Source organism: Helianthus annuus, chromosome 16 (assembly GCF_002127325.2).
Source record: "Helianthus annuus cultivar XRQ/B chromosome 16, HanXRQr2.0-SUNRISE, whole genome shotgun sequence".
NCBI lineage: Eukaryota > Viridiplantae > Streptophyta > Magnoliopsida > Asterales > Asteraceae > Helianthus > Helianthus annuus.
This window is the reverse complement of record NC_035448.2, coordinates 114,677,806-114,686,719: the sequence shown is the minus strand read 5'-3', so window position 1 is coordinate 114,686,719 and position 8,914 is coordinate 114,677,806. Positions and strand designations below refer to the sequence as shown.

The 8,914-nt window shown below is 37.8% G+C and overlaps 1 long non-coding RNA gene across 1 annotated transcript; it reads left to right on the top strand.

Moving 5' to 3' along the window:
- Positions 1-7,389: 7,389 nt before the first annotated feature.
- LOC118488280 lies at positions 7,390-7,929 on the top strand. Its single transcript, XR_004884145.1, has 2 exons — positions 7,390-7,477; positions 7,588-7,929. It is a non-coding gene; the product is annotated as an uncharacterized LOC118488280 (long non-coding RNA).
- Positions 7,930-8,914: the final 985 nt, after the last annotated feature.

Below are 8,914 nucleotides of genomic sequence, written 5' to 3'. Positions count from 1 at the left end.
ACTACTTCGGAATTTCGGGACGAAATTCCAGATCAACGGGGGGAGGATGTGACACCCCAGGAAAACCAGTGAACAGTACGGTTTACCTAGCTTCCTCAGTGAGTGCATACCAAATTTCGGGACGAAATTTCCAATTAGTTGGGGATAATGTGACAACTCGAACTTTAGACTTGCTTTGTGTTACGCTAAGTGCTTATGTGAACTTAATTTATGATTTAATGGCGGGAACATTGTGTATATGCATGATGTTTAGTATGTGACACCATGATTTAATGAATGTTTGTTATTTTGTGCATATGTGAGTATGTTAAGCGAATTGTTCACAACCCAAATGCACAACACCACTTGAACCGAACAAGCCCACAACATCCGCACAAGGCCGGTTGGGCCTTACCTTTGTACGCGGACCATTAGGGCAACCCATTGAAGGGTTCGGCCCACCTTACCTTCACACGAACAAACACCCGTAAGGAGTTTTGTTCCCTCATTTTGTTACAACACATTATCACACACAACCCTAGTTGCTACCCCTCTCCCTCTCTCGGCTTGTTTGGGACCCGACGGCACACACACACATACTTTGAAGCTTGTGAAACGAATCAATCCTCTACCTTCATCCGGTTAGTGCTTTGATGTTGTTTGGTCATTGATTGTATGATTCATGTATGATTCGGTTGTGTATTGCTAATGTTTAAAATAAAATCGAATGGATATTGCTATGCCTTACATGTGCATTGATGATGTGATCGTTTTTGATGTTCTTGTTACGTTGATTTCTTAACAGTCATGAATCGATTTAGTTGTGTGGAATGATGTTGGTAATTGGCCGTGATAATCGGCTGGGATGTATCGAACTAGGATAAGCATCGAATTGTTATGATTGCTAGTTGTGCTCGATGATTAGACTTGATATGAGTTTAGGGTTCATAGGAAATTGATACTAAAAACCCTTGTTTGATCTAATATTGTAAAAGGTAGTGGATGTTAATTGATAGAATGATAAGTTTGGAAACAATATTGATTGTAACCGATTGTGCATAATTCTCGGAAATTATTAAACTGATTGCACAATTGGACCACACGCACAAGCAGGCCCGATCGCACAACTGGGCTGGTCACATATGCTGGTCCAATCACACAAGTGCAGCCCAGTCGCACAAGTTGTATGGGCCGGATAAGTGTTGGGCTGGGTAATTTACCGGGTCGCACAAGAAACCCGATCGCACAAGGATCCCTAATCATACAAGGACATATTGGATCACGAGTATGTCTATTGGGCCGGGAATGTCCGATCGCACAACCTGAATCGGACCGCACAAGTCCACTACGTACCATATGTTTGGGCTGCTTATGCTAGCTGAATCACACAACACAATGGGCCGTTTATAGTTGGGCCTAGGCAAATCGCACAAGACATTTCATGTTGATTAATTGGGCCGAAACCTCCATGTCTAAATTGTTATCTTTGGGCCGCTTACTGAATGGGTTTATTGTTTGGGCCGGGTATTGTTTGGGAAACATATAATGAATCGCACAAGTGTATGCTTTGATTGTTTATGTGCATACGTGCTTGCTTTGATTGTATACGTGCATTATTAAACCAAACTTGACTTGTATTACAACCATGCTAGGACGTGATTGACCCTTTTCCTAGCTTATCTATACTCTTTGTGTATCTGCCGAGCAAACCAAGGTGAGTTCACACAGCCAAGGCATGGGATTCCCGGGTTGGGAATTGGGTTGGATATGATATTGTAAAAGGAGTTACTCGTACTTACGCATATACCAGACTATAGACCATCGTCCTCAGGTTAGTCAGGACACGTTACGTAAAGCCTACGTAACCCAGTACAATTGCCATATGTCTCCCGGGTCGGGAAGGACACGTTACGTAAAGCCTACGTAACCCAATACCATTCACTGGCCTTCCATGTCGGAAGGCCACGCTGCGTAAAGCCTACGTAGCCCCCACACGTACCACTGTCCTCGGGGAAGGGCACGTCACGTAAAGCCTACGTGACCCTGTACGTTTTCCTGTTCTCGGTAAAGAAGAACACATGGTCGGAAGTTAGTCTAGTAAGTACCGTTAATGAGAAGCCCTCATTAGCCAGGATAAACATGGGAAACCCCCACTAGTTAAACATGCACACTATACAATGAACTTACTGTGAACTCGCTCAACTAGTTTGTTGATTATTTGCTGCATGCCTTGCAGGACCTTAGGTATACTTGGAGCTTGCACCAGAGGAGAAGCGGGTCGTTGTGGATAAGAACTCGTGAATGCTTATTAAACACTTTTACATTCACACATTGATACTTATGCTATGGGTTTTACATTTAATGCTTCCGCTACTTAAACAGTGTTTGGTTTTGAACACCAATTATGTCTTTGATTATTATTAAATGCTATGTTTGATATAATTGGTGGCTTGATCCTGGTCAGTCACGCCTCCAAGCGGTGGTACTCTGCGTATGGGATTTTAGGGGGTGTGACAGCGCGCGCATGGAAACAACTAGTTGAAGGTAATTTCTAAACAAGCAACTTAATAAAAGCACAGAGTTCGGAACATGATATTTTAATTTTGTAAGTGATTATGTGAATAAAATCTTTTAACTCTAAGACCATGTGTAGTCAGTGGTGGATCCAGGATTTTTTTTCCAATGGGGTCCGTTTTTTCGGTGTTCAAAATTTTCATAACAAAACGTTAAAATTTTCGGGTCGTTCCTCGTTCGGGTCGGGTTAGAGCGAGGTTTGAACTAGATTTAAAAAAAAAACAAAAAAACAAGCTATACAAGGATTGAACCCATGACCTCTTGTTGTAAAAGAGAAAGGTTTACCACTACCCCAGCTTTCCTTTTCTTTCTATGGGGTCCACCTAATTATATTTATGGGGTCCTAATAAAATTTAATATACCGGATCTACTAATTTTTTAAAAAAAACATTGGGGTCCGTGGACCCCGATCCTTTCAATGTGGGTCCGCCCCTGTGTGTAGTGGGGCGTTTTTTTTTTAAAATTAAAAAAAAAACGCCGAAACACGCCCTCAAGCCATTACGACCCGGCGTTTTCTGGCGTTTTATTTGCCAAATTTGGTTTTGGCGTTTTTAAAACCACGCCTGCAGGTCAAGTGTTTGGCCAATAGCATTAACTCTTCATTTTTGTAATTCAATAGGTGTTTTTTGTTAGTTTTTTATTTTTATTTAATTTTTTAGAAAAAAGCTCAATAATGCCCACATCCCCACTACACCTATTTTAGAAAAACGCCCTTGCTGACTGTACTGACACATGATGAAAAACGTCCTAAAGTAAGGGCATTATTCACCCAAATCACTACACATGTTCTAACAAATTCTCTAAAGAAAGAAGATAGAGAAATATTATTACAAAAGGGTTTAGGGTGGGCACATGCCCACCATCCTTTTTGGGTGAAGTCTGTTCCCATTTTGGGTATTCATCAATCACACAAACTTCTCATTTTGGGCATAATCTGTTTTCATTTTGGGTATTATTAGTCAATCACACAAACTTTTTTTAATTCCAAATAGTTATTTTCCGTTCGCGCGTTGCGGCGGGACCCAATGACTACAAAAGGCGTGTCAGTAACGGCAAACAGATACCGAATATCAAAACATAAATAAAATGACGTGGTAAGGATAATCACTCCATCATAAAAAACAATTTTAAATAACCTAATATATAATAATAGGACCCACACGTCCTGTTGTTTTCAGTTCAATTATTACGGTGCTAACACGTTAAAATATGGATGAGCTTGGTACCGGTAACGGCAGCGAAAGTACCGATCCGGAAAATCATCGAAATTAGGTACCGGCACCGAAAATGCTCGCTACAATATGATATAGTATTTGAAGGTAAAAATCAATAAATACAGGTATGGTGCTAGACCGGTGTCGAACCGAAAGTAACGATTCTGAAAACGCCAAAAGGTGGGTACCAAATTGGTACCGAAAATGATTTGGTATAGTAAATTTGGTACCGATACGATGCCGATTCGTTTACAGGATTTGATACGATTTGCTCATCAATATTCTAAATTTGCAAGTTAATTTTACATGTTACAATTCATTCATTACAGAAAAAGACAAAAAAGAAAGCAAAATAAGTTGTTGTGTATATAAAACATCATTCAAACGAAATACAGTTTACTTACTGTGTGTATGAAAAGTAATTTAAACGGTGCAATTACTTGCATTGCTGCGTTGCTACAGGATTTGATGAGCTCGGTACCAACTGGTACCAAAAATACCGTTACCGAAATCCTCAAAAGTGGGTACCGGTACCAAATATACCTAGTATGGTACGGTTCGGTACCAGTCGGTACTGGTACGGTACCAGTATTTGAGGGTAAAAACCGGTGAATACCTGTGCAGAACCGGTACCGAAAATACACCGATTTGGTAACTTTGAGACCGGTACCTATACCCGATACCACTTGCTGATCTCTTAATGATGTATTCCATTCTAATTTTAATTTAAAAAAATAAATTATAAAACACTGTTCCCGTTACTGAAATCCCCAAAAGTGGGTACCGGTACCGAATATACCTAGTATGGTACGGTTCGGTACCGGTCGGTACTGGTACGACACCGGTATTTGAGGGTAAAAACCCGGTGAATAACTGTGCAGAACCGGTACCGAAAATACACCGATATAGTAAATTTAAGACCGCTAACTATACCCGATACCATTTACTGATCTCTTAATGATGTATTTCATTTTAAATTAATACATGATAAAAAAAAGAAAGTGAATCACTTTCTAAATTAATATATGATAAAAAAAGAAAGTGAATCACTGTTAATTCACTTTCTTATTTATCATATATTAATATTAATAATTTTAAACTCATATAGTAACTTATTTTAATTAAGTTGTGTTTGCTTATACAACTAAATTAATTTTAGTAAAAAATAATATTATATTACGGGTAATTTTTTTTTTCTTATATTGTATGTTTGGTATGGAACTTTTAGAAATTTTTAGAAGCTTCTAGCTTTAACCTTTTAAGAAAAAGCTTACTTAATAAAAAACTTTGTTTGGTTGAAGGAGCTTAAAGCTTTTAGGTTAGGAGTTTGAAGCTTTTGGTTGAACGCTCCTACTAGCGTTTAGAAGGAGCTACAAGCTTTTAGGGAAAAAAAGGACTATTTTAACCTCTAAAGATAATGAACTTTTTAATACACAAACTTTTTGAATTTTTAATTATGTTCATTTTGAACATTTTATACATTTTATTAAAATCTCCAGCTACTCTGCCAAACACTAAATATACTAAAAAACTACAGCTACGAGTTTCTAGCCACCACAGGAATTCAATGGAATTTAAGAGAATTGTAATTTGAATTCCATCTCTTAAGATGTTTGGTTCATAGAATTTGATGGAATTTGAATCCTAATTCTAATCTTCATGTGTTTGGTTGACAATGGAATTGGAATTGGAATTAGACATGAATTCCTTCAAATTCCTTTGAATAAAGGAATCCAAAATCCTTCCTATATGTGAAGGAATTAAAGTAAATTCATTGGAATCTTCGACCGTTTCGACCCGCACCGTTTCAACCCGTACCGTTTCGATCCGAACTGTTTCGACCCATACTGGTTTCGATCTGAACCGTTTCAACCTGTACCGCTTCGACGTGAACAGTTTCGACCCGTAACGTTTAGACGCGAACTGTTTGGACCCGTACCGTTTCGACGCGAACCGTTTCGACCCGTACCCTTTCGACGCGAACCGTTTCGACCTGTACCGTTTCGACGCGAACCGTTTCCACGCGTACCATTTCGACGCGAACCGTATCGACGCGTAACGTTTCGACCTGTACCGTTTCGAATCGTTTCGACCCGTACCGTTTTGACCCTTACTGTTTCGAATCGATCCATTCCGACACGAACTGTTTTGAACTGTATCATTTCGACCAGTACCGTTTCGAATCGAACCGCTTCGACGCGAACCATTTCGACGCGAACCGTTTCGACGCGAACTGGTGGTTGTGGGTGGCGGGGTGATGGATTCCAATTCATTTGACAACCAAACACAACAAAAATGGAATTGTGATTCCAATTCCAACAATTTTCAATTCCAACTGGAATGTTTAAATTCCAAATCCAATTCCTTCAAATTCTAATTCTTATGCAAATTCCAATTCCAATTCCAAAACATTCCACAAACCAAACGCCCCCTTAGTGTCTATAGGCATTTTTATTTTAAAAGGCCTAAAGGCCCAGGTGCCCAATTACCATCAGATTATTTGAATGGTCCCATTGCGATTGAAACTTGAAAGCGACAGGATTGCGCCACCCATGCCACCTCACCTTTGTCACACCCTGACTTTTGCGGAAGCGTGATTATGGTGTGACTTTCTTAATACCATTGCATTCAATCATAACAACAACTATATGATAAAACCATAGATTCGTCATCCATTAAATAAGTTTAAAACATGACAATACTGTTTTGAAATGTAGACTTCAAATTCAAGTTTTACAAACCGTACAAATTGTTTATGAGTTCATTAAGGACTCATCAAAAGATATTGAAAAACACCAAGGTTTGGAAGACGTGTCTTGTCCAGGAATAAGACACACTGACCAAACTCAAAGACCACGGATGACATCTTTATTCCTAACGCAGCATAAAAACTTCCAACGCCCGCCAGATCCACTTACTAATTCCCTGAAATACATGTAGTTTGAAAACATCAACAAAAGTTGAGCGAGTTCATGTGTTTGTTTGTGTGTATGAGTAAACCTTTGAAATCATTGTAAGTATGTATGTAAGTTTATAAATCCCGGTATGATAGCAACAAGGAAAAACAGATCACCAATGGTTTGCAAGGCCATTGATATGTGTGAAGTGATGCAGGAAAACTCAAACCTAGCAGATTTCGTCAGTAAGACATAGTCACCACATGGCTCATTCGGCGTGCGCATGGGTGGGGCTCGCTACACCCGAATAGATCTATCACTCATGTCCCTCGGTCCTACAACGAGGATTAATGGCCTTAAGTGTTGTACCCACCACTCACATGATCAAGTAGTACCCTTCCTTAGCTAACCATACCATAATCAGCAAAATTACTCTACAGAAGCTCAAAATTACTCTACTAGAGTAATTTTGAAGTTGCTGATAATTACCAAAATGCCACCGCCACTTTTTTTGACTTTCTTTCAATTCGTACGTTTATTTTATTTTCACAGGAACTTAACTCCTATTTCCTATGGTATGTTTTATAATTTACTGTCGATTTTTTTATTCTTGATACATAATCACTTTCAAATCCCACATCCGAAGACCCCCTAAGATACATTTTTCTTATTCCAATTATACAGTTTCACATAATCACTAGATGTTTTTGTGAAACTAATCAAAACAGCCCCAAGTTGCAAACAAGACCCTTAACCAGTCTACTTCAGTCGACAAAAGCGATCAACTTGTAGAAGCTGGATGCAGTACACGCGGTAAATTGGTCTCTGCTAGATTTGTGTTATAAGCTTCGGTTTAATACTCGAAGTCAAATTTATTTGTGATTGTTTTGATGTAGGTGTTGATTAAAATTTTTATATTGAAGGGACCATGACCGCATAAAACAATAGGAAAGTGAAGGTTGTGTTGACTTTTGTTGACTATCCGAAATGACTTTTTTGGAAAGCATCAACATCCATTATGATCTGCATGGCGATTTTAGTGTTGTGTCGAGATTCTATCGTTTGGGTTATTTCAATTGCAGATTGCCCCATGATAGTGTGATTAGATTATTCGGTGTCAGTATAGTTGAAAGCATTTCTTTGTAAGGTATTACGCGATAACAAACATCAGAATCGATGAAACAATAATTGTATTTTTCATGTTTGGCCTCCGGTTTGCTCATTGCAGTATGCTTAAAACAATCGACAAGTACACTTAACATTAAGGTGGTTTATGTTATCAACATGGTTTCGAAAACTATATATATATTGTGTTACTCTTCTCGTTTCTTTCATCAAATGATGATTTACCTGCCATGACATACTTCTCGTCATCTTCGTTATCCGTTATTTGTTATCTTCATCATGGCTATCGTTATTTGTCATCCTCACTTGATGGAGTTCTTGACATTGAGAGCAAACTTTTTTATGAGTTGATAAAGAGTTTTTGCATCTTTCATTAAATTTATCACATATGAAAAGTCAACTTTTTTTGGTAAAGCATTATAAAATTTAACTTCAAGTTTTTTTTGCTTCCATGTTCTTGTGAGTCAATCTTTCTTTATGAATTGAACCAATTCTTTTTCTGTTCATCAATTCATTTTGGACCATGAACTTATCATAAAACACCATGTAAGTCATGAGTCAAAGTAAAAAAAAATAACTTTTAAAACTACATAGACAAAAATGTATAAACTAGTAACCAGTGGCGGAACTAGAGCATCAACTCAGGGGTATCCCCAAATTTTTTTTTATCGTGCAATCATACAATATTAAAAAAACATGCCACCCAATAGCTCAAATCAATAATCATTCAATTTTGGACTATTATTTACTTATTTGGGCTTAGCAAATGTGTATTATTTAGTTATTTGGGCTTACCTAATGTGTTATTATTTACTTATTTGGGCTTACCAACATCTTATTATTTTGTAATAAAAATTGAGGGATGTCCTCGTACTTGTTCAGGGGTGTCTTATGTATAAAAATCGAAAAAAATAAAAAATTTAACACTATTAGTAAAAACTTGAGCCGTAGCCCGGGCTACTCCCCACATAACTAAAGGTCCGCCCCTGCTAGTAACGTCAATTCTAAACAAGCAACTTACAGTAAAAACTCTATAAAATAATACACTTGGGACCACCAAAATTTATTAATTAAAAGAGTTATTAATTAATCGATAAATTAATAATTATTAATTTATATATTAAT